The 25,828-nt window shown below is 44.0% G+C and overlaps 1 protein-coding gene across 3 annotated transcripts in view; it reads left to right on the forward strand.

Annotated features, from left to right (window-relative positions):
* The window catches only part of PALS2 (protein associated with LIN7 2, MAGUK p55 family member), a 1,432,251-nt gene that overhangs the window by 765,906 nt on the left and 640,517 nt on the right, over positions 1–25,828 (forward strand). The gene's annotated exons all lie outside the window — the stretch shown is intronic.

The following is a 25,828-nucleotide window of genomic DNA, read 5'->3' on the forward strand; positions in this document are numbered from 1 at the left end:
GCAATTACCGGTGCCAGGCATTTTGTGAAGACCCTTGGCGCAGTAGATAAGCCAAAGGGCAGTGCAGAGAATTGGTAATGCATTGAGCCAGCTATGAATCTGAGGTATCTTCTGCAAGATTGTCTGATTGGGACATGCAGGTATGCCTCCTTAAGGTCCAAAGTAACTAGCCAAGCCTTCTTGCCTAGCATGAGTAGAAGTTACTGCAGTGTTAACATTTTGAATTTTGGAACATCCAGGAAAGTATGTAGGATTGACAAGTCCAGTATTCGTCTCCAGGCTTTGTCCTTTTTGGGTACCAGGAAAAGTCTTGAGTAAAATCCTTGTCCCTGTTCTTGCTGTGGTACTCTTTTAATAGCTCCCATGTCCATGAGAGCAGCAATTTCCTTTTGTGCCTCTACCCATTGGTTTTGTGGCAGGTCCGGCATACCTTTTGATTTTGGAAGGGTGTGAAAGTGGAACCTGTAACCCTGTGAAACTATATTCAGTACCCATTTGTCCTGGGTGATTGTGCCAATTTTGTGCGAAAAGTGCTAGCTTTCCCCTAGCGGTGCTGCCAAAAGGTAAGTGCATGGCCTTTGTAGAGGGAGGTCATTGGGACTGTTTCCTATAAGGTTGTGATTTGTCTTCTCCTCCTTTGGGGGCAGAAGCACCCCATTGTTTAGGTCTGTAGGAGCCTTGGGGCTGAGATCTGCCTCTTGGGCGTCTGTATCTGCCTATTTGTGGCCTGTCTGACACCTGAAAGGACCAGTTTTTTGAAGGCCAGTTTCTGCTAAACCTAGGTGGTTGAACCTGTAAGAAATCCTTTACTGTCTGCATAGATTTTGCTTTATCCTCCATTTTCTTTAACATCTCTTCTGCCTTAACACCAAACAAAGTATCTTGCTGTAGTGGAGCATTCAGTAATTTTACTTTAACATGTTCAAGTAAACTTTATTTCAACCAAGCATGCCTTCGAATGACAGAACCTGTAACTGCGGCTCTGCAAGAGGTCTCTAATGAATCAAAACCACATTGCAGAATATGCTTTCCCACTTGTTCAGCTGCATGCAATAATTCCTGCATTTCCTTATTGTCAGGACTTTCTAAGTTTGTAAGCATTTTCTGTTTTAACAAAGACATGAGGTACTGTTGATATTCAAGCATGTGAAACTGGCAGTTTAAAGCCCTTACAGCTAAAGTAGCCAAAGTGTAAACTTTTTTTCCCCCATCTATCCAGAGCTCTAGAATCCCTATCAGAGGGGACAGGTTTTTTTGCTGTGGAAGCCTTAACCCCTTCGGGACCCTGAGAAATTGTTTCTGGGTCAACAGCAGGGTTTTTGTAAAGACATTTATGAGAGTCAGGGACCCTGTAATACCTGTCTGGCTTGACTGGTGCAGGGGGTAAAGAATCAGGAGACAGACTGGATTCAGAGAAAACAACATCAACAATATCAAGCACAGGGGGGATAGCCAGGGGCCTGTGCTAAGGCAGTAAAAGAAAGTCTCTGAGCCTTTTTTTGGATTCTGAATAATCCTGGCTCTCCCAGTGGAAATGCTCCCTCATGGTGTGCAGAGTTTCCCCAAAAGAATAATCCTCAGGTGGAGAGGCTGAAGGTATAGATTCTTCAGCATCAGAGTCCTCATAGGGAGGGAGAGAAGAGCCCTGATCTGAAGAGGAATCAGCACCTGCAGGGCTGCATGGATCAGGCAATCCCAAGCAAAACAAAGACTCTTTGTACCAAAGGCAAGCGTCCAGTCTGGTGGACCCCAGCCATAAACAAACTCTACAACAAAAGGAGAAAGCTACTACAAGATAGAGCAAAATCCTTAAAAGGTAAGACACCGCTGATCACTATAAGTAAAAAGCTAAGAGCTCTCATAAAATCATCCAAAGCTAATTTTGAGAAAAAAATAGCTAAGGACTCTAAAGACAACGATAAGGCATTCTTTAGCTATGTCAGAAACCTAGGAGGAAACTCCCAGATATGCTCAGAATTAGTTCAAAATGATGTGAAGATTACTGATCCTACAGACATTGCCAACATACTGGCTGACAGGTTCAGTGCAAACTTCTCCCTAAAGGAGAGGTATCTATACCAAATGATTGTAGCCCCCAAACATCTCTAACGCCCAGGTGAGAACTGCTCTCTCAAGGCAAAGAACACAGCATCCATGGGACCTGATGGTGTCCTCGGCTGTGTGCTCCATGAACTCAACGAGGAATTAAACCCACAGTTAGGACAGCTGTTTAATCTTAGTCTCACCTCCGGATATTACCCAGGAGTGGCGCAGCAACTGTGGTCCCATTCCACAAAGGCGGTGCCTCCACCGACCCTGGAAATTACCGTCCCATTAGCTTGACAAGCCTTATCTGCAAAGCCATGGAGAGGATCATAATGGATCTCATAAATAAAGACATAGGGAACTTGCAGACTTTGGATCCAACCCAGTTTGGCTTTGTCAAAGGCAGATCATGCCTTCTAAACTTGGTTGACTTTTTCAAACAGTCACCAAGGCCATTGACGAGGAAAGGCAGTCCATACAGCCTACCTAGACCTGGCGAAGGCTTTTGATACAACACCTCACTCGGGTATCATTGAAAACTCATCAACTTAAATGTAAACCCATACATTGCAAGATGGGTTGCAAACTGGCTGAGTGACAGAACCCACAGGGTCAGAGTTGCTGGCGCCATGTCAGACTCAAAGCCTGTCACAAGTGGTGTCCCACAGGGCTCAGTCCTGGGCCCACTCTTGTTTGGCATCTACTTTTCTGAAGTACAAGCAAACACAGGAGGGTTATGGCTGACAAAGTTTGCAGATGACTGCAAACTGGCGCCGAGTTGAAAACACATCCGACACAGATATCCTTCAGAAGGGTCTCACAGAAACGGATAACTGGTGCCAGAGCCATGGCCTAAAGTTAAATGCCAAGAAATGCATAGTCATACCCTTCGAAAAATAAGGTTACCCCTAGCTACCATATAGGTGGCAATCCCTGAACACAGAAGAAGTTATTAGGGACCTGGGAACCCAGGTTGACAGCAGCCTTTCATTCGACACTCATATTGCTAAAGTAGTTAGGAAGACCTTCTACATTGCCCACCTTATGAAGGGATTCACATCTAGATCAAGGGAAGTCATAGTCTCCCTATACTCATCACTCATCAGACCAATGATCGAGTACAATGCCCCATTCGGAATGTATCTGACCCGACACTTGCAGCAGCTGGAGAGGCCACAAAAGTTCCTCACCAGAAGGATAAAGGGTCTCAAAAATCTGTCTTATGCTGCCCGACTGAAAGAACTCCAGTTACATTCAGTTGCTTACCGCTTGCTCGGAGGTGACCTATGCCTGACATACAAGGCCATGTCAAACCCAGATTTGATGAACATGCTTCATCTCAAAAAATCTAGATCCCTCAGAGCCACAAGGCGGAGACTTAAACCTCGACACGGTTATTAATAGGACGTGCTGGAGGGATAGATTCATCACCCAAAGACTCCCTATGCTGTGGAACAAAATCCCGGTTTATGTGAGGCAGAGCACCTCGCTGGCCTTGTTCAAGAGGAATCTTGACCAATGGATGGGAGATCGCAGATACACCCCAGGGGTTACCTCAGTGTCACTGCTCGACAGAGGCACAGCAAAATAATGGGCATAGTTTCTCCAAACTAAAGGGGTGGCGTAAGCCACAAAACTATGGGCTAGGCTTATAAATGCCCTCGGGCAGATAGCCTAGTATGAACCTATGAAGGAAATGGAAATGGAAACCTGTTCAGAAGAATCATAGTCAGTGTCTTGCCTAGGCCTTTTTATCAAGAGGGGGATGGGAACACCTGATTAAAGTAATTAAGTCTTTGACCATTTTAAGCATCTGTTTCTTTGGCATGGATGGCTGTCCAGGAGAATGCTGTACTTGTTTTCTTGTCTTTAATGGTGTCTTTGACTGTGCCTTGGCTGCTGCAGTGGACTTAATAGTAAGCTGTGAAGGTCTGAAAACACCCCCAGTAGCCGATGCCTGCTAGGCGACTCCGGACCCATCTGAGGGAATAGTTTCCGTAGGCCTAGTTGTCTCCACATGGGAGTCGGATATGGCCTGTGGCTCTGAGGTAGCGGGTGTCAGGGGCTGCGAAAGCACCTCACTGAGAACCGGTGAACAGGCGAATGGCCTAGAAGAGGCTTCGTCATCAGTTTTGGACCTCGGATGCTTGTCCTTTTCCTTGTCTTTGCGTTTTTTATGAATTCCGGTCGTCAGTTGTTCCGACGGCATTATATAGTTAAACCTTCGGCCAAAGTAATGTAAAGCAAAATCAAACCGATGCTTAATAGTGCGTTTGTTGAATCTAGCACAAAACCACCAACTAGTAACGTTGTGGTCAGGGCCTAGGCAAGGAATACAGTAAGAGTGAAAGTCCTTATGAGGTATTTGCTTCCCACAAGAAATACAATTGTTAACTTTTACTGACATTGGTCTGGAGCAAGAAAAAAAGTTTCCCCAACGGAGTACTTAGCTTTATTGAAGACTTTAGTACTGAAACTCTATTTCGAAAATCTCAGGAGTCGGCCGACCGGCACTTGCGAACTGCTTTTGGTTCTGGCACCGCGTGGCAATAAAGACTGAAGAAAATGGCGTCTGTTGCATCTTTTATACCCCTGACGCACTGACGTCAGGGAAGAGGCGACAGCAACCGATGCTGGACCTAGACTTTTCAACTCGGGCCGACTGCGGATAGCCTGCCAGCAGGATAACCCAAGTGTAATGACTTTAACAGTGAAACACTATGAACATCATAGTACAGTTGTGTACACTTACCATAAATATAGATGTTCGAGTGTATTCACTGTTGCAGTCCTGGTTACCCTCCCTCCAGCCCCCTGACTTCTCTTGGCTCTACCTTTCCTTCTTGTTTGGTATATTTATTTTTTCTGGTGTATTTGCTTTTTGATGGGGGTGTACCATACCATATTATTGCTTCCTATTGTGGGGGCACCTGACATTTGAGGCAAGAAAAACTGATGTAATGGCATCGGCTGCATGTTTTATACCCCTGACGACCTGACGTCATGGAAGAAAAGACAGCATCCGATGCAGAAATCCGAAGACTTTGATATTTAGGCCGGCTGTGGGCTACATAATATATAATGCAATCTAATGTTAAATGATTAAAAAAAAAACATTGTATTTCAATAGCTGCTACACAACTTGACTCCATAGCAAGTAATAGCATTACAAGGGGAACTGGGATGCATCAGATTAATACATGCATGAAAATACTTTGGTATAATTAGTGACCACAAACTTTCAGGAGCACTTCCTGGAATTTATCAATTCCAATGCCGTGGACCAGCTCATTCTGACCCCCCCCACTCAAGGAAGCAACATCCTTGACCCTGGTTATCACCAACATGGGAGACCGTTGCTCCACATCTATAGTCAATTCCTCCCTGGTTAAATCCGACCACAAACTGATCACCATGGAAATCTCCATCTCACCTACACCCCCTACTGAGGTGACTACCCTGAAAAGCTTCTCCAAAGCTGACTTTGGGCTCCTAAAATCAGAGGTGGCTAACTTCTCAGCACTTATGCCAATGGAAAATAGCTGTATGACTGCCGAATCGTACACCAATGCACTGTAAGAGCACGTACACAAGTGCATGTATCTTGCCATACCAAACAGAACCAAAACACTCTCCGCCAAAAAAAAAAGAAGCCAGTCTGGTGGTCCCCAGCCATCGGTAAACTCTACAACAGAAGGAAGAAACTGTTGCAGAAAAAAATGAAGTCACAAGACTGGAAAAAAACCCTTATCAGATGCAACAAAAATTTGAGATCCCTTATCAAATCCTCTAAAATCAGCTATGAAGGCAGAATTGCGGCTGACACCAAAAACAACCACAAAGCCTTCTATAGCTATAATCATCAGCCTCGAAGGCAATACACAGATTTTCTCTGAGTTTATTGCACAATGGTACCTCCTATACTGAGCCAACAGGTGTAGCATCCCAGGGGTACAGATTTCATTTCCATACTTTGCCAATTCCAAATGAATGGCAAGATCTGCCACAAAACCAGTGGGCAGAGGCCCAGAAACAAGTCATGTCCCTCATGGATATGGGGGCTATTCAACCGGTACCAGAAAAGGAAAAAGGGCAAGGTTGTTATTCAAGACTTTTCCTGGTACCCAGAAAAGACAATTCATGGCGTCCAATACTGGACTTATCGATTTTGAACACGTTCCTGGACATTCCAAAATTCAAAATGCTGACTTTACAACAGCTACTGCCTATGCTAGGCAGGAATGCTTGGTTAATACTCGACTTAAAAGAGGCATACCTGTATATCCCAATAAGGGAATCATGCAGAAGATACCTCCGCTTCAAAGCAGGTTTTTTGCATTACCAATTCTCTGCACTGCCCTTTGGCTTATCTACTGCACCCAGTGTCTTTACCAAGTTCCTGGCACCAGTAATTGCATTTTGCAGACAAAGAAGCATTCAAATTTATCCTTATCTGGATGATTGTCTCATTCAAGCAGAGGACAAGGACACTCTTCTACAGCATCTGGCATTTGTAAAAAGGCTTCTAGCATGCCTAGGGTACACCATAAACAAAAAGAAATCACAAGTGGTACCCTCTCAAATAATTACATTCCTGGGTGCACGCTTGAATACAACTGCCCAGATGGCTTACCTCACACCAGACAAACAAAGGCAACTAACAACATACTTTAAACAAATTGCAACAAAAACCCATATCTGAAAGACAAATTCTACAGGCTTTGGGGTTCATGGTATCCTGCATTCTACTAATTCCATATGATAGACTGCATATGAGGAAACTTCAATGGTACCTAAAAAGTTTATGGAGTCACCATTGTCACAGTTTGGAAACTGATTCCTGTCATTCCCTGCCTACAACAGGAGTTTCTTTAGTGGGCAGAGACATGTCACCAAAACAAGGGACTGTCATTTATTCTACCCCCTGCCACCCAAACCCTAACTACAAACTCATCAGACTATGCTTGGGAGGCCTACCTGGCAAGGAGATGCATTCAGGGCAAATGGAGCCCAAACCAAATGCATCTACATATCGACCAGAAAGAGATGCTAGCTGTTCAGAATGCTCTGGTAGCCTTCAAGGACTTACTTCATCCGGGACAACTACTGATAAAGACGGACAACACCACTGTTATGTGGTACATAAACAAGCAGGGAGGTACACATTTCTACCCCCTTTGCAGACTAGCCATGGCCTTGTGAAACACAGCCTTGACTTACCAAGTACATCTTCAAGCTCAATTCCTGCCAGGAAAACAAAATACTCTGGCAGACGACCTAAGCAGAAATCTTATGGACCCACATGAATGGAAACTGGATGCACAAATCTTCAGCATGTTAACACAGAAATGGGGGAGCCCAGACATGGATCTATTTGCCTCTCCCCAAAATTATCCGTTGGACAAATTCTGCACAAGAATTCAGCACAAAAAAGCATGGAAAGTGGATGCCCTATCTGGAAAAAACAACCAGTCAATGCCTTTCCCCCTCTGCCTCTACTCTCCAAGGTCTTACTAAAAGTCAGACAGGAAAAAACAAAAATGATCCTAGTTGCTCCTGACTGGCCTCACCAGCACTGGTACCCACTTCTAAGGAATATGTCTCAACTTCCTCCATGGTACTTGCCTCAAATACCTCATCTACTGTCTTAGCAGAACAATCAAATTCTGCACACTCAGCTCCAAACCCTGAATCTTGCAGCATGGCTGATCAATTAATTATTCAAACACCACCTCTCAGTAAATCTGTGATGGATGTCATTTTGGAAGCCAGAAGGCCTAGTACTAGAAACAGTTATGCTGATAAATGGAAGAGATTCTGTGCTTGGAACCAAGCACAAGGAACAGACACAGCAAAGCCCAATATTCCTCAGATTTTACAATATTTGACTGAGATGCTTGACAAAGGCCTATCTTTTTCTTCATTAAAAATACATGCCTTTGCCATCTCAGCTCATTACAACACAGAGCCTCCCCTCTTTTCTCATCCTTTGATTAAACAGTATCTAAGAGGGGCCAAAAATTTAAGGCCTCCCAGAAGATCACCAGCTCCTGCATTGGGACCTCAATTTTGTGCTGGAAAAACTCACCCTGCCTCCTTTTGAACCAGCAGCTACTGCAGATATAACATTTCTATCTTGGAAAACAGCTTTTCTCTTGGCAGTCACTTCAGCAAGAAGGGTTTCAGAACTACAGGCTCTCATGGCAGTGGAGCCTTTTATTATATGTTACCTGGACAGGGTGTCCCTCAGGACCAATCCTTCCTTTATGCCTAAGGTGGTATCCAGTGTGGCTCTTAACCAGACCATTCACCTGCCAACTTTTTACCCAAATCCACAGAACAAGGGTGAGCGGATTCTGCATTCATGGGACGTACACAGACAACTAAGATTCTACTTAAACAGTACCAAATCTCTAAGAAAGTCTGAGCAACTACTGGTAGCATTTGCTAAGCAGGGTCAGAGGGGAAGGCTTATATCAAAGCAGACTGTTTCTAAGTGGATAAGCCACTGCATTTGTTTCTGCTACTTGCACCATGGTAAACCTATGCCCAAGGGGATCAGATCACATTCCACCAGGGCTGCCTCTACTTCAGCAGCTTTTCCAAGTTTGGTTCCAACCAAAGACATTCTAGAAGCTGCTACTTGGAGCTCTGTTCATACCTTCACAAAGCATTACCATTTGCCTCTCTTCTCCAAATCTAGGGCAGGCTTTGCCACTGCAGTTCTGCAGGGCCTTACAGATGCTCCTAATGTTGTTTAGTTCCATCCTCCCATCCATAGCTTTGGGATTCTACCCAAATGTAATGACTGCAACAGTAAAACATGAAGAACATAGTACAGTTGTGTACACTTATCATAAATGTAGATGTTCAAGTGTATTCACTGTTGCAGTCTGGGTTACCCACCCGCCCATCCCCCTTACTGTACCTTTTTCTTTCCTTCACTATACACAAAAGCCTTTGTGGTGTTTTTGCTTTTAGATGAAGGTAAAGTTTATGTTTCTAAAAGTGCATTTATGTTTACTATATATATATATATATATATATATATATATATATATATATATATATATATATATATATATATATGCATGTGTATGTATATATATATATATATATATATATATATATATATATGCATGTGTATGTATATATATATATATATATATATATACATGTATATATTTTTTTTTTGCTCCCCATTTGGGGGGCACCTGACATCTGGGGTAAGAAAAACTGAATAAAATGGCGTTGGCTGCATGTTTTATACCCGACGACCTGACGTCATGGAAGAAGAGACAGCAACTGACGCAGGACCCAAGGTTTCGTTATTCAGGCCGACTGAGGGCAACCTGCCAGCAGATTACCCAAATGTAATGACTGCAACAGTAAATGCACTCTAACATCTACATTTATGGTAAGTGTACACAACTGTACTTTTTTACATCTACCTGAATTACCACCTGCTCAGATAAATGAGTCTTTGCCATCCTTTGAGATGTGAAAACATGCTCAGGAATGCAGTATTGCATTGTCATTTTTAGAAAATGAATCCAGGTACCTGGTGTTTGAATAGAACCTGCAGTCTTCTTATCTTTGAGCATAATAGATGAGTGTACTACCTGTTAGTCAAATCATTATTGCTATCTAAACGCATATATGACATCATGGTCATGGGGTACTGTATAAAGCTATACTATCCAGAATGAGAGGTACCTGCAGTAGAATTGAAAGATTTACATCAGGTCTTCTTTCAAACGCCCATCATTGTGTAATTCTATAAGTACTGAACTGGATAATTGGAAAAGCCAGCAAGGCTCCCTGCAAATAGTGTTTGTCAGCAGACTGTAATACTCAGATGTGCCCAGTATTAAGTATCCTCCCATCATGGCATGTAGCTGGTAGAGAGTTTTGCTCATCCAAACAGTTCTTGCTTGCACATAAAATTTATTCGAACATGTACTTTCTTCTTCCCAGCAGAGTGGTAGAAGTTACCATACCAGCTCCAAGCCTATATCCAGTGTCTCATTATTTAAAACTCTTAGATTCAAATTCTAAATTCCAGCATCTGTGCATCTTCTGAACAACTGATTTCATGTAAATAATTGCAAGCCCTTAGTAACTGCATTTAATCAAATCTTCTCTAAAACTTTACCCAAGTACATTTTAGTATTTTTCTCATTCAGCCATCAGCTTGCTCAGACTACTTGTATCCAAATACAATTTCTCTACCACTGCGCATTTTAGTTGATTTCAAAAGTAATGCTCTTCCTCATTCCCTTCTAGTGATTTAAAGGTTCATAACACGTACCTTCTCTCTCCTTTACTCCTTCATCCCATCTTATCCATAATGCATGTCTGTGTCGCATACATATGGTAGCGCATCAGACAGTCAAGACATTTTTTGGGGTTGATTCTGGAATTATCTATTCTAGGTTCATTGAGTCCTGATCCATTGACCATGTGGAAGTGAGGGAAGAGGGCTTGCTATTCTGCAAGACTTCTAACTCTGTGTTGATTTTTGCTCAATTTGCCAAATGCTGAGATTTGTGTGCATGTGTGTGTGTGTGTGTGTGTGTGTGTGTGTGTGTGTGTGTGTGTGTGTGTGTGTGTGTGGGTGTGTGTGTGTGTGTGTGGGTGTGTGTGGGTGTGTGTGGGTGTGTGTGGGTGTGGGTGTGTGTGTGCGCGGGTGCATGTGCACACACACATATTTGGTTATTGACTAAGCCATGATCACAGTCAAAAAAAAAAGTCGTATACACTACCCATTGCATACTACCAGACATGCCTTTAGTATTGCACGTTCAACTAAAATTCATTCAAATGCAAACCTACTTCATACTGTAACGAAACACCCCACACCACAGGCACACAAATAAATGTTAACATATCAACTGATATACACCAACAGATGCACTAAAAGGTATAATGGCTTTTTTTTTTTTGCTGCGAAGGGGAGGGAGTAAGTTCCCTTTGCGCCACTATACCCTCTCAACTTCATTTCTACCATGTCTGAGATCGCCCAACTGCAAGGAAAGTTCATATTCTCAATCCTCTATGTACTGTGATATTGCATAACAGAGAAATTACACCTTTTGATTAGCTGAGCCGGAGTTTAACTAAGTTGTACCATCAGTCATACACAGCTTAGTAATGTCTAAAAAAAAACTGATAATTCAGTCAGCTGAATTGTGCCCATATATAAATACACAGATGCATGCACATACGTATCCAGACATGACTTTTCTATTACTTTGCAATTGCTTCACAGTGCAGTTTTGCTTGATGATTGCTACTTTTTTGGTGCAGATAACATCTGTAACCATTAGTCTGAAGCTGCTGGACTCCCTGTAAGGATTTTAATTATTGAACACAAGCAAGGACTGGCTTCATTTCAGCGCGTCTGACTGTTGAACCTGCATCCAGCAGATTGTGATTATTGCATTGACAGTAATGATTTAATTCATTGGAGCATCTCCGTTTGTTGTACTTGTACCTACTGCTTCACCTTTGTTAATATACTGTTGTTATTCATATTGCTTGTATAATTGTCTGTGCTTATACAGTGCACTGTTGTATGAAATTTTATTAAGGTGTTTATTTATTGTATTATCTCTCTCTTACTGTACAGTAATTTGCTGTTCTAGAATATATTTATTGCATTGTGTCACTGTGTGCTTCTTCCAAGGCACCTTTGGAAGAAAAAAAACTTCTGACCAGTAGGGATGACCCGATTAACACAACTCAAGTAAAATAAAATAATTAGCAAATCTTAGTGATTCCCAGTAGCAGTTTGTGTCTATGCATCATTATTCTTGATTTGAAGGTGATCTTTGCAGATGAAACTGGCAGAACCAAGATGTCAAATGTTCAAATCCTCTGGAGGTGTTCTGTAGTTAAATCTCTCACCAAGGCTGTACTTTTATATCATATAGTATATGTATTTTATTTGGTAAGTGGGTAGAGTGGGCAGTTTATAAGAGTTGATAAATGCAGTGTTTGGAAATATTTTTATGTATGTGGGGGTAACCCCTCCACCTCATACAGCTTGCTTTGTTGTACCCCACACCACTGAACTTAATATATCCATCTGTGAGATTTGTGCAGCTTGAGAAAAGGTCAAACTCAGACTCTGACTGCAGCAACCTCTTTTACAGAAAGCTTATTTCAGCTAAGTGCATATAGTTCTGCATTTGCTATTTACATTGTTTACTAAATCCCAAAAGTGTGTTAGTCCAGGGGACCTCCATAGCTTTGTCTCAGGTCAGAGTCAAGAAAGGCATAACAAGGCAAAAAATTCAATAATGAAAACAAGTTACAGAAATAAAATGTATGGTACTGCAGAATCCTAAAGAGAAAAAATACTTTTTAATATTTTGTCATTTCAGTCTATCCACAATACAAAGATGGATGTTGCGTTTGGTCTTTTAACGTTGTGTTCTGCTGCTATTCTGCAGCTTGCAGATTGGTCTGAATTTTTGCACTTTAGATGGCAACTGCTGTAGTTTATGTTTATAAGTTTTCTTTATTTCGTATTAAATTACCTTTGGTATCTTTGTATATTCAAATATTTTTTCTGAAGCACTATAGCAGGTATGACAGGAAGCCACATTTTCATGCTTTATTTCAGTCTCATTTCACAGCATGGCAGGCACGCCTGGGGACGGTCCTTCACCCACCCCATAGCATCTTGCCCAGTGTTCCATAAATTCAAGCAGATTAGTGGTGTGGAAGGCTCTTGATCTTTCTGCTTAAACAGTGGAGTGAGGGACAGAGTTCAGCTATTACTTAAAGGAAGTCGTTCTTCCCTTTAGAACTGATCTTTGTATTTGGGAATGTTGTTTTGTTCATAGGTTCATGTAGGTTCATAGGCTAGGTTCATAGGCTAGTACTAAGCTAACTGCCTTTGTGAGCCATTAAGCATAGCCAATTATCCTTTGTGAGACTCAAACCCTGCACCTTGTGTTTGTAAGTCAAAGACCTTAACCATTAGGCCATCCTCCCAACCTCATAGGCAGGTACTAGACTCTTAGCCCTAGGGCCTATATAAGCCTAGCCAAAAAGGTACCCTGGCTTTCGCCACCCAAGAAAATTATTTTCCTGTGCCCCTGTCGAGCAAGAGCCCCGGAGGTGATCCCCGGGGTGAATTTCCTATTTCCCATGTAATCATCAAGATATTTCTTGAAGAGTGCTAATGAGCTTTGTTTGATATAGATAGGTAGTTTGTTCCTGAGTATGGGAAGTCTCTGGGACAGGAATCTATCCCTCCAGCATGTTCTCTTTATTGTGGTGACAAGGTTTAGGTCCCTAGAGCATGTAGCTCGGAGGGATTGGGATTTCCTTAAGTGGAGCATGTCCAACAGCTCTGGGTTTGACATAGCCTTTTATGTTAGGCAGAGATCACCTCTGAGTAGGCGATATGCGATGGAGTAAAGCTGGAGTTTTTTGAGACAGTCTGCGTAGGACATCTGTTTGAGGCTGGTAATCCTCTTTGTGAGGTATTTCTACGGCCTTTCCAGTTGTATATGTCTTGTGAGGTACATACCAAAAGGGGTGTTGTACTCTATAGTGGGTCTAATGAGTGACGAGTAGAGGGGAACAATGACCTCTTTTTTCCTGGATGAGAAACCTTTTATGATGAGGTGTGCCACGTAGAAGGATTTTCTGACTACTGTCCACCTGTGTCCCAAGCTCTCTTATTACATTTTCGGTGTTAAGTAGACTACCACCTATGTGGTAATGGGTACAGAGTTTTTACCAAAGGGGATGACAGTACACTTTTTGGCATTCAGCTTGAGGCCATGGCTTTGACACCAGGCATCTGTCTCAGTGAGGCCCGTTTATAGGTTGTCCACATCATTAGGTGTTTCGCTTATGGCTCCTAGTTTGCAGTCTTCTGAGAACTTTGTTAGCCAAAGACCTTCTGTGTTAGCCTGTACTTCAGAAAAGTAGATACCAAACAGGAGAGGACCCAGGACTGAACCCTGTGGTACTTCACTTGTCACTGGTCTGAAGTCGAATTTGGAGTCTGCTACTTTCACAGTGTGGGTTCTGTCAGTGAGCCAGTTGGCAACCCATCTTGTGACATAGGGATTTATACCTAGTTTAGTGAGTTTATCTATAATTCCAGAGTGGGGGATGGTGTCAAAAGCCTTGGCGAGATCTAGATAGGCTGTGTAAACCACCTTACCCTCGTCTACAGCTTTGGTGACTGCTTCAAAGAAGCCTATCAGGTTTAGGAGACATGGTCTGCCTTTTACAAACCCGAACTGGGTGGGGTCCAAAGTTTGGAGATTACCAATGTCTTTGTTTAGAAGTTCCATGATGATATGTTCCATGGCCTTGCAGACCAGGCTTGTCGGGCTAATGGGGTGATAGTTCCCTGGGTCTGCGGTGGCTCCCACTTTGTGGACTGGGATAACCGTCGCTGTGCACCATTCAGTGGGTACAAAGCCTGAGGTGAGGCTATGCTTGAACATGGTGCTTAGGTGGGGTGCCAGTTCATTCTGTAGTTCATATAGAACACAGCCTGGGATGTTGTCAGGTCCCATGGATGCTGTGTTCATGGCTTTTGATGAGTGTGGATGTTCCTCATGTTTCATTGTTGCAGTCCTAACCAATGGGTTATCCGGCTCTTGGTAGACCTCGATCGGCCAGACTACCAAAGGTACTTAAATATGACATCAGCCGTCATCGGTTGTAAAGGACATCAGAACGTCCGATACAAAAGGAGGCAGCCGACGTCAGTTCCTCAGTCTTTCTTGCCGCAGAGCCCGAAGCATAAGCATTTCTTGCACGAATGCCGGTCGGCAGTTTACCTTTTTTGTTTCCGACTGCAAACTTGAAGTCTACTACAGCTAAGTACCCCGTTAGGGATCCTATTTTCTTGCCTTAATGAATGTCAGAAAAGGTTAACAATTGTCTTACCTGTGGAAAGCAGATTCCCCATAGAGATTTTCATTCCCATTGTATTATTTGTTTAGGCTTTGACCATGACGTTCCTAATTGTGATCTCTGTGCCTCCTTTAATCAGCGTAATATTTGTCATCGGGCTAAGCTTTTAGCTAAGCGTTTTGGAGTTTGGCCTAAGTTTGTCAGTATGGTGTCCGCTGGTCTTCCGGCTTCAGATATACCCAAGAAACGTAAGGATAAGGACAGGCTTCAGAAGGTTAAGTCCTTGGATGATGTTAGGATGGTTGTCAGTCATGCGGTAGCCAGTGAGGCGCCTTTGCAGTCCCTGCAGTCTGTGGATTTTCAACCGCAGGCCTCTGTTGAGACCATTTCAGAGTCCCCCAGGCCTCTGGCCTCCATTTTGCCTTCTAACCTTTTGTCTGTCGCCTCTTCAGCTGGATCCAGAGCCGCTAAGCTGATGCCGGTGCCCGAGGGCTCTGTTCTTCATTCAGACGGCAAGCTCATACCAACGACCTCTACTGCAACTTCGGTGGTTGCCAGGCCTCCCGAGTCCTTCAGACTTGCAGGTAAATCTTCCAGTCATAAGCCTGTGCAAAAGCAGGCTCCAGTTTCTTCCCATTCCCCTCTGTCCCAAATGGTTAAAATGGCTAATGACCTTTTGACTCTTATTAGAGGTTCTCAGCCTCCTCCTTCTAAAAGGAGTAGGGATGATGTTCTTCGTGTTTCACTGTTGCAGTCATTACATTTGGGTAATCCTGCTGGCAGGTTGCCCTCAGTCGGCATGAATTCCAAAGTCCTGGGTCCTGCATCAGCTGCTGTCGCCCCTTCCCTGACGTCAGGTCGTCAGGGGTATAAAAGATGCGGCCGACACCATTTTCCTCAGTCTTTCTTGCCGTGTGGTGCCCGAAGCAGAAGCAGTTTGCAAGTGCCGGTCGGCCAACTCCTGAGATTTTCGTGTTCGAGTTTCAGATCCGAAGTCTTCAATAAAGCTAAGTCCCCTGTTGGGGAAATTTTTTCTTTCTCCAGACCGATGTCAGAAAAAGTAAATAATTGTATTTCTTGTGGAAAGCAAATACCTCATAAGGACTTTCATTCCTACTGTATTCCTTGCCTAGGCCCTGATCACAACGTTTCTGGTTGTCGGTTTTATGCTAGATTTAACTAATGCACTATTAAGCGTCGGTATGATTTTGCTTTAAACTATTTTGGACGCTGGTTTAATTATCCAGAAATGTCGTTGGATAGCCATCCGACTACCGGAGTTCACAAAAAACGCAAAGAAAAGGAGAAAGATAGACAGCCGAGGCCCAAAACCGACGACAAAGCTTCTCCTAAGCCAGTCGCCGGTTCTCAGTGAGGCGCTTTCGCAGCCCCTGACGCCCGCTACTTTAGAGTCACAAGCTGCTACCGACTGCCACATGGAGTCTGCCTTGCCGCTGGAAACTCAAGGTATTGGAGCCTCGGGTACTATTCCTTCTGATGGGTCTGAAGCCGCTGAGCAGGCACCGGCTTCTGAGGGTGTATTCAGACCTAAACATCTTTACATTAAACCAACCTCAGCTTCAAAGGCAAAGAAACAAACTCAAGAGCCACGTGGACAGGCCTCTATGCCCAAAAACAGATGCTCAAAATGGCCGAAGACTTAATTACCTTGATCAGGGGTTCCCATCCCCCTCCTGATAAGAGGCCTAGGCAAGAGACTGACTATGAATCTTCAGATCAGGTTTCTATTTCTTCTGATTCCTCATCTGATCAGGAATATTCTCTTCCCCCCAATCAGGATTCTGATGCTGAAGAATCTATACCTTCAACTTCTCCTCCAGAGGACTATTCTTTTGGGGAAACCTTGAATACCATGAGGGAGCATTTCCACTGGGAGAGCCAAGATTTTTCAGAATCTAAAAAGAGGCTCAGGGATTTCCTTTTACTACCTCAACACAGGCCAATAGCCATCCCACCTCTGTTAGATATTGTAGATGATGTGTTTTCGGAGTCTAGTCTTACCCCTGACTCCTTACCTCCAGCTCCTGTTAAGCCTGACAGATATTAGAGTTCCTGACTCTCATAAATTCCTTTTTAAAATCCCTGCTGCAGACCCAGAAACTATTTCACAGGGTCCCAAAGGAGTTAAGGATTCCGCTGCAAAAAACCTTACACCCTCTGAAAGAGATTCTAGGGCTCTGGATAGATGGGGAAAAAAGGTTTACGCATCTGCTACCTTGGCTATAAGGACCTTAAACTGTCAGTTTCATATGCTCAAATATCAGCAACATGTTATGGCATTGCTTAAACAGAAAATGTTATTAAATTCTGAATGTGCAGAAAACAAGGAAATGCAGGATTTATTGCATGCAGCTGAAGAAGTTGGAAAGCATACTTTGCAATGTGGTTTTGATTCTTTGGAGGCCTCCTGCAGGGCAGCAGTTACGGGTTCTGTAATTAGGAGGCATGCTTGGTTAAAGGAACAAAATCTGCCTGATCATGTCAAAGTTAAATTATTAGATGCACCTTTTCAGCATGATACTTTGTTTGGTGTTAAGGCAGAGGAGGTGTTAAAGAAAATGGAGGACAAAGCTAAATCTATGCAAACTGTCAAAGATTTTTTACAAGTACAGCCACCTAGGTTTAGTAGGCACTGGCCTACAAAGAATTGGTCCTTTCCTGTGTCAGACAGACTTCAAAGGGGCAGATCCAGATGCCCTAGAGGCAGATCCCAGCCGCAAGGTTCCTACAGGTCACAGCAATGGGGTGCTTCTACCTCCAAAGTTGGAGAAGACAAATCACAATCATACAGGAAACAGTCCCAGTGACTTCCCCCTGCCTGCACCAAGCACTTATCTCCTGGCAGCACCCTTAGGGGGGGAAATTAGCACTTTTTTCTCAAAATTGGCACATTATAATCCAGGACACGTGGGTTCTAAATATCATGACACAAGGGTACAGGTTCCATTTCCATACCCTGCCAAAGGCAAACGGCTGACCAGATCTGCCAAAAAATCAATGGGCAGAGGCAGAAAAACAAGTCTCATCCCTCATGGACATGGGGGGCCATTCAACAAGTACCAAAGCAAGAGCAGGGACAAGGATTTTACTCAAGACTGTTCTTGGTACCCAGAAAGGACAAGGCCTGGAGACCAATACTGGACCTATCTATTCTGAACACATTCCTGGATATACCAAAATTCAAGATGATGACTTTGCAGCAGCTTCTGCCCATGCTGGGCAAGAACGTTTGGCTGGTGACTCTAGACCTAAAAGAGGCATACCTGCATGTCCCAATCAGACAATTATGCAGAAGATACCTCAGATTCAAGGCTGGCTCAATGCATTACCAATTCTCTGCACTGCCCTTTGACTTATCTACTGCGACCAGGGTCTTTACAAAGTGCCTGGCACCAGTAATTGCATTCTGCAGACAAAGAGGAATACAAATATATCCTTACTTGGACAACTGTCTAACTCAAGCAGAGAACAAGGACATTCTTCTACAGCATCTGGCATTTGTGAAAAGACTTCTGACATGCCTAGGGTGCACAGTCAATGAAAAGAAATCAAAATTAGTACCCTCTCAAGAGGTAATATTCCTGGGTGCAAGCTTAAATACAACTGCCCAGATGGCTTATCTCACACCAGACGAACAAAGGCAACTGACTACCTATTTCAAAATGTTGGCAACAAAGGCCCAGTTATCTGCAAGAAAAATTCTGCAAGCTTTGGGCTTCATGGCATCCTGCATCCTACTAATTCCATATGCAAGACTGCATATGAGGAAACTTCAGTGGTACCTAAAAAGTGTTTGGACTCAACATTCCCACAGCCTGGAAACAATGATTGCTCTCATTCCCTGCCTACAACAGGTGTTTTGATGGTGGGCAAAGGCTTGTCACCAAAACAAGGGACAGCCTTTCCCATTACCCCCAGCCAGGCAGACACTAACAACGGATGCATCAGATTATTCCTAGGGGACCACATGGCAGGAAGATGCATTCAGGGCACATGGTCCTCAACCCAAATGCATCTACATATCAATCAAAAAGAGATGCTAGCTGTTCAGAATGCCCGGACAGCCTTCAAGGACCTACTTCATCCGGGACAACTACTGATAAAGACAGACAACACCACGGTCATGTGGTATATAAACAAGCAGGGAGGCACACATTCTTGCCCTTTTGCCGACTAGCCACGACTTTGTGGGACACAGCATTAACCTACCAAGTACATCTGCAGGCAAAATTCCTGCCAGGAAGGAAAAATACTCTGGCAGATGAACTAAGCAGAAACCTCATGGATCCCCACGAGTGGCAGCTGGATCCACAAGTCTTCAGCATGATAACAAGGAAATGGGGATGCCAAGACATAGATCTATTTGCCTCCCCTCACAACTACCAACTAAAAAGATTCTGCACACGGACTTATCATAGACAAGCATGGAAAGTGGACGCCCTGTCTTTCAGCTGGAAAAACCTATCAGTATATGCCTTTCCCCCAATGCCTCTCCTCCCCAAGGTACTCCTAAAGGTCAGACAGGAGAAACCAAAAATGATACTGATTGCCCCAGACTGGCACCGCCAGTACTGGTTTCCAATCTTAAAGAACTTGTCTCAATGCCCAGCTTGGACCTTACCTCAAATACCTCATATGCTGTCCCAGCAAAACAATCAGTTCCTGCACAGCCAGCTCAGGACTTTAAACCTGGCAGCATGGCGGATAATGTAGCCATATAAAACACACCTCTCAGTAAAGCTGTGATGGATGTCATTTTGGAGGCCAGAAGGCCTAGTACTAGAAAATCTTATGCTGGAAAATGGAAGAGATTCTGTGCTTGGAACCAGGCACAAGGAACTGATACAGCTGTGCCAAATATTCCTCAGATTTTGCGATACTTAACTGAGATGCTGGACAAAGGCCTATCTTTTTCATCTATTAAAATTCATGCCTCTGCCATTTCGGCTCATTACAATACAGAGCCACCAATCTTTTCTCATCCCTTATTAAAACAGTACCTCAGAGGAGCCAAAAATTTAAGGCCTCCAAGGAGATCACCGATGCCAGCATGGGACCTCAACTATGTCTTGGAAAAACTCAGCCTGCCTCCTTTTGAGTCAGCTGCTACTGCTGATATAAAGTTTTTATCTTGGATTATCCTAGCATTAACTTCTGCAAGACGAGTTTCAGAGCTACAGGCACTCATGGCTGTGGAACCTTTTATCATTTTTTATCCAGACAGGGTCTCTCTGAAGACATACCCAACATTTATACCGAAGGTGGTGTCCAGTGTGGCTCTTAACCAAACTATTCATCTGCCAACTTTTTATCCAAATCCACAGAACAATGGGGAGAGAATTCTGTATTCTTTGGACGTACACAGACAGCGTAGATTCTACTTGGACAGAACCAAGGTTTTCAGAAAGACAGAGCAATTACTAGTGGCATATGCTGCAGGATCTCAAAGCAGACTATTTCAAATTGGATAGGCCAGTGCATTCGTTTCTGCTACTTACACCATGGCAAGCCTTTGCCTAAGGGCATTAGGCCACATTCAACCAGAGCTGCAGCCACTTCAGCAGCCTTTCTCAGGGGAGTACCAACCAAGGACATTTTAGCGGCTGTTACTTGGAGTTCAGTGCACACCTTTTCAAAGCACTATCATCTGCCACTGTACTCTAAATCCAGGGCAGGCTTTGCCACTGCAGTTCTGCAGGGCCTCATAGCAGCTCCTGATGTTGTTTAGCTCCAGCCTCCCATCCATAGCTTTGGGACTCTACCCAAATGTAATGACTGCAACAGTGAAACAAAGAACATAGTACAGTTGTGTACACTTACCATAAATATAGATGTTCGAGTGTATTCACTGTTGCAGTCCAGGTTACCCACCCGCCATCCCCCTTTCTTCCGATGGAACCTATCTTTCCTTCTCTGATTTATACAACCTATGTGGTGTATTTGCTTGTAGATGAAGGTAAGGTTTTTATATTGGTGCATATATATATATATATATATATATATATATATATATATATATATAAAAATTTTGGCTACCCTTTTAGGGGGCACCTAACATCTGGGGCAAGAAAAACTAAAGAAAATGGCGTCGGCTGCATATTTTATACTCCTGACGACCTGATGTCAGGAAAGGGACAACAGCAGCCGACGCAGGACCCAGAACTTTGGAATTCAGGCCGACTGAGGGCAACCTGCCAGCAGGATTACCCAAATGTAATGACTGCAACAGTGAATACACTCGAACATCTGCATTTATGATAAGTGTACACAACTGTACTTTTCTCCTGAGGCTTTGTCTTTTTCTGGTTCTGATTCTTCCAGCATTTCTGCTGATGAAGAGGAAGTTTCTCAGGCCTTTTGAGGATTCAGATGGCTATTCCCCCAGTGTTGGAAGTGGTTGATGATGTTTTTCTGGAAAATTCCTCTACTCCAAATTCGGTTCCTCCTTCTCCCAGGAAACCTGACAGGTATTATAGGGTCCCTAATTCTCATCGGTTTCTTTTCAGGAATCCGTTGGCTGATCCTGAGGTTATTTCTCAAGGCCCTAAAGGAGTTAAGGCCACTGTTACCAAAAATCCTGTTCCTTCTGACAGGGAATCTAGGAACCTAGCTAGGTGGGGTAAAAAAAGTTTATACCTCTGCCACTCTGGCCATTAGGTCTACTAATTGTCTTTTTCATATGCTGAAGTACCAGCAGCACACCTTGCAGGCAATTAAGTCTAGGATAGCAGGTGTGCCTCATTTGGCGGAGAGTAAGGATATGCTGAATTCTGCCAGTCTTGTCAATAAACATAGGTTCATAGGTAGGTACTAGGCTATCGGCCCAAGGGCCTACGTAAGCAGAGCCAATAAGGTTCCCTGGCTTACACCACCCAAGAAAGTTGTTTTCTTGTGCCACTGTCGAGCAGAGACACAGAAGTGATCCCCGGGGTGTATTTCCTATTTCCCATCCACTCATCAAGATTTTTCTTGAAGAGTGCTAATGAAGAACTTCGCTTGACATAGATGAGTAGCCTGTTCCAGAGTATGGGAAGTCTCTGGGACAGGAATCTATCCCTCCAGCATGTCTAACATTCCTTACATTGTGGTTCTGACATTCTAGAATTCTGACATTCCAGAAGCCTCCTGCAGGGCTACAGCTACTGGATCTGTTATTAGAAGGCATGCTTGGCTTAAGGAACAGCCCCTTCCAAAGCCTGTCAAGGCTAAGCTTTTAGATGCACCTTTGCATAAGGACAGTCTTTTTGGCAGCACAGCAGAGGAAGTGCTCTAGAAGATGGAGGATAAGGCCAAGTCCATGCAAACTGTTAAGAATTTTCTGCAAGTTCAACCTCCTCGCTTTAGCAGGAATTACCCTTCTAAGAGTTGGACATTTCCTGATACCAGCAGACAGAACCGTTCTAGGACTAGAGGTTACAAATCTTCTAGGGGGCAGGTGGCTACCCCTCAAAGGTCTAAGCACTGGCAGGCAGCCACTTCCAAGGTGGGAGGTTCTAAGCCTGCATCTCAATCAAAACACACTCAGTGACTTTATCCAACGTCTGCCTGTTCTTGCCTGCCTGGAGAGCCCTTTAGGGGGAAGGTTGGCCCTTTTTGCAAATGTATGGGCCACTATTACGGACGACAAATGGGTACTCAAAACTGTATCCCTAGGGCACAAGTTTTCTTTCCACACCTTTCCAGTTCCCAAAGGATTCCCGGACCCTCCTCCAAACCAAAGGGCAGAAGTAGAAAAACAAATTGTGTCTCTTTTTCTTCTGGGAGCAATAGAATCAGTTCCTGCTCAGCAGGTAGGCCAGGATTTCTATTCCAGACTTTTTCTAGTTCCAAAAAAAGAAAGCATCTGGCGTTCTATCCTAGATCTATCCATTCTGAACTCTTTCTTGGTAATTCCACAGTTCAAAATGCTCACTCTGCATCAGTTGCTGCCAGTGTTAGAAAAGGATTCCTGGCTGGTAACTTTGGATCTAAAGAAGCTTATCTGCAGATCCCTGTCAGGGAAAGTTGCAGGCAATACCTTTGTTTCAGGGTGGGCAAGCAACATTATCAATTCTCTGCACTGCCCTTTGGCTTATCTACTGCTCCCAGAGTTTTCACAAAGTGCCTGGCTCCAGTCATTGCTTTTTGCAGGCAGAAGAAAATTCAGATTTATCCATATTTGGGTGACTGATTCAAACAAATTCTCGGGAACAGCTGTCAAAGGATCTAGAATTTGTAAAGACTGTTATCTCTTCCCTGAGTTGCACTCTCAATGAGGAAAAATCAAATCCAAGGGGATAACATTCCTGGGAGCGAGTCTGAACATAACTGCCCAGATGATATATCTCACCCAGGAGAAGCAGACAACTCTTTCAGTTTACTTCAAGGACTTGGCAAGCCTGTCCCAGCTCCCTGCAAGGAAATTCTTGCAAGCTCTGGGATACACGGCCTCTTGCATTCTCATGATTCCATATGCAAGACTGCATATGAGGAAATTACAATGGTACCTCAAGAACATTTGGTGTCAACACACACAGGACCTGGATATGATGATTCCTCTGCTTCCATGATGCAGACAGAGTTTCTGTGGTGGGCAACAGCCTGTCTACAAAACAAAGGCATGCCTTTTTGCCCACCTCCTGCCACTCAAGTTCTTACCACAGATGCATCAGACTATGCCTGGGAAGCACACCTGGATGGCAAATGCATACAAGGACGTTGGAATGCCTAGAAGATTGCACCTGCACATAAATCTAAAGGAGTTGATAGCAGTTAGCAGGGCTTACTAGTTTTCAAGCATCTTCTTTCTCCAGGGACCCTGCTCGTCAGAACAGACAACACCACAGTCGTGTGGTACATTAACAAGCAGGGAGGGACTCATTCTTACCCCCTGTACAGGCAGAGCATGAATCTTTGGAGCATAGCAGCATCCCTGGGTCTGCATCTCCTAGCTCAATTTCTTCCAAGAAGGCTCAGTGTTTTGGCAGACCAGTTGAGCAGACAAACCCTGGATCCTCACGAGTGGCAGCTGAACAGAGCAGTCTTTTACAGCATCATTCAGTGGTGGAGCACACCTTGGGTGGATCTTTTCTCCTCTCCAGACAACCATCTTCTACCTCTTTTTTGCAGCAGACAGCATCACAGCAGAGCCTGGAGAGTGGATGTTCTGCCCTTCTCTTGGACACTGCTGTCAGTTTATGCCTTCCCTCTTCTTCCCAGAGTATTATTGAAGGTCAGGGACGAACGACCAAGGACTATTCTCATAGCTCCGGACTGGCCCAGGCAGCATTGGTATAGGTTCATAAGTTGGTACTAGGCTATCAGCCCTAGGGCCTATACAAGCCTAGCCATAACAATTCCCTGGCTATTTCTTCCCACATTATTTACTTTCCTGGACCCCTGTCTAGCAGGGCGACTGACGTGATCCCTGGGGTGAATTTCCTTTCTCACATCCAATCGTCAAGGTTCCTCTTGAAGAGGTCCAAAGAGGCAATCTGCTTGACATGTATGGGCAATCTATTCCAGAGTCTGGGGAGTCTCTGGGTCAGGAACCTATCCCTCCAGCATGTTTTGTTTATTGTGATGACAAGGTTTAGATCCCTGGAGTGTGTAGCTCTGAGGGATTGGGATTTCTTATGTAGCATGTCCAACAGCTCTGGGTTTGACATGGCCTTGTATGTTAAGCAGAGATCGCCTCTGAGTAGACGATATGACAGAATATAGCTGGAGTTTTTAAGGCGGTCAGCGTAGGGCATCTGCTTTAGGCCTGTGATTCTTTTAGTGAGGTATTTCTGAGGCCTTTCCAGTTGTTGCAGATGTCTTGAGAGGTACATACCAAATGGGCGTTGTATTCTATAATGGGTCTAATGAGGGATGAGTACAGTGGGACAATGACCTCCTTTTTTCTGGATGAAAAGCCCTTCGTGATGAGGTGTGCCACATAGAAGGATTTCCTGACTGTTGTGGCGATGTGGTTATCGAAGGTGAGACCACTGTCCACCTGTGTCCCTAAGTCTCTTATCACACTTTCTGTGTTTAGTGTACTGCCAACTATATGGTAATTCATGGATACATGTTTTTTCCCAAAGGGGATAACAATACATTTCTTGGCATTGAGCTTGAGCCCATGGCACTGGCACCAAGCATCTGTTTCTGTAAGGCCCGTTTGTAGAGTATCCACATCATTTGGGGATTCAATAATGGCTCCCAGTTTGCAGTCATCTGCAAACTTTGTTAGCCAGAGTCCCTTAGTGTTGACCTGTACTTCAGAGAAGTAGATGCCAAACAAGAGCGGCCCCAGGACTGAACCCTGAGGTACTCCACTTGCCACTTGTCTGGAGCTGGATTTGGAGTTGGCTACTTTTACAGTGTGGGTTCTGTCAGTAAGCCATTTAGCAACCCATTGGGTGACATAGGGATTAATGCCCAACTTAGTAAGTTTATCTATGATTCCAGAGTTGGGGGATGGTGTAAAAAGGCCTTGGCAAGGTCTAGATAGGCTGTGTGGACCACCTTACCCTTGTCCATGGCTCTGGAAACTGATTCAAAGAAGTCAATCAGGTTCAGAAGACAAGATCGGCCCTTCACAAACCCAAACTGGGTGGGATCCAGTGTTTGAAGGTTGCCAATGTCTTTGTTTATAAGTTCCATGATAATACGCTCCATGGCCTTGCAGATAAGGCTTGTCAGACTGATGGGACGGTAGTTTCCGGGATCCAAGGTGGATCCCCCCTTGTGGATTGGGATAACTGTAGCTCTGCGCCACTCAGTGGGCATGAAACCTGAGGTGAGGCTATGATTAAATATGACACTTAGGTGAGGTGCCAGTTCATATTGTAGTTCATGTAGTACACAGCCCGGGATATCATCTGGTCCCATGGATGCTGTA

The sequence above is a fragment of the Protopterus annectens genome, chromosome 3.part1 (genome assembly GCF_019279795.1).
Source record: "Protopterus annectens isolate FY-2018-M chromosome 3.part1, PAN1.0, whole genome shotgun sequence".
NCBI lineage: Eukaryota > Metazoa > Chordata > Ceratodontiformes > Protopteridae > Protopterus > Protopterus annectens.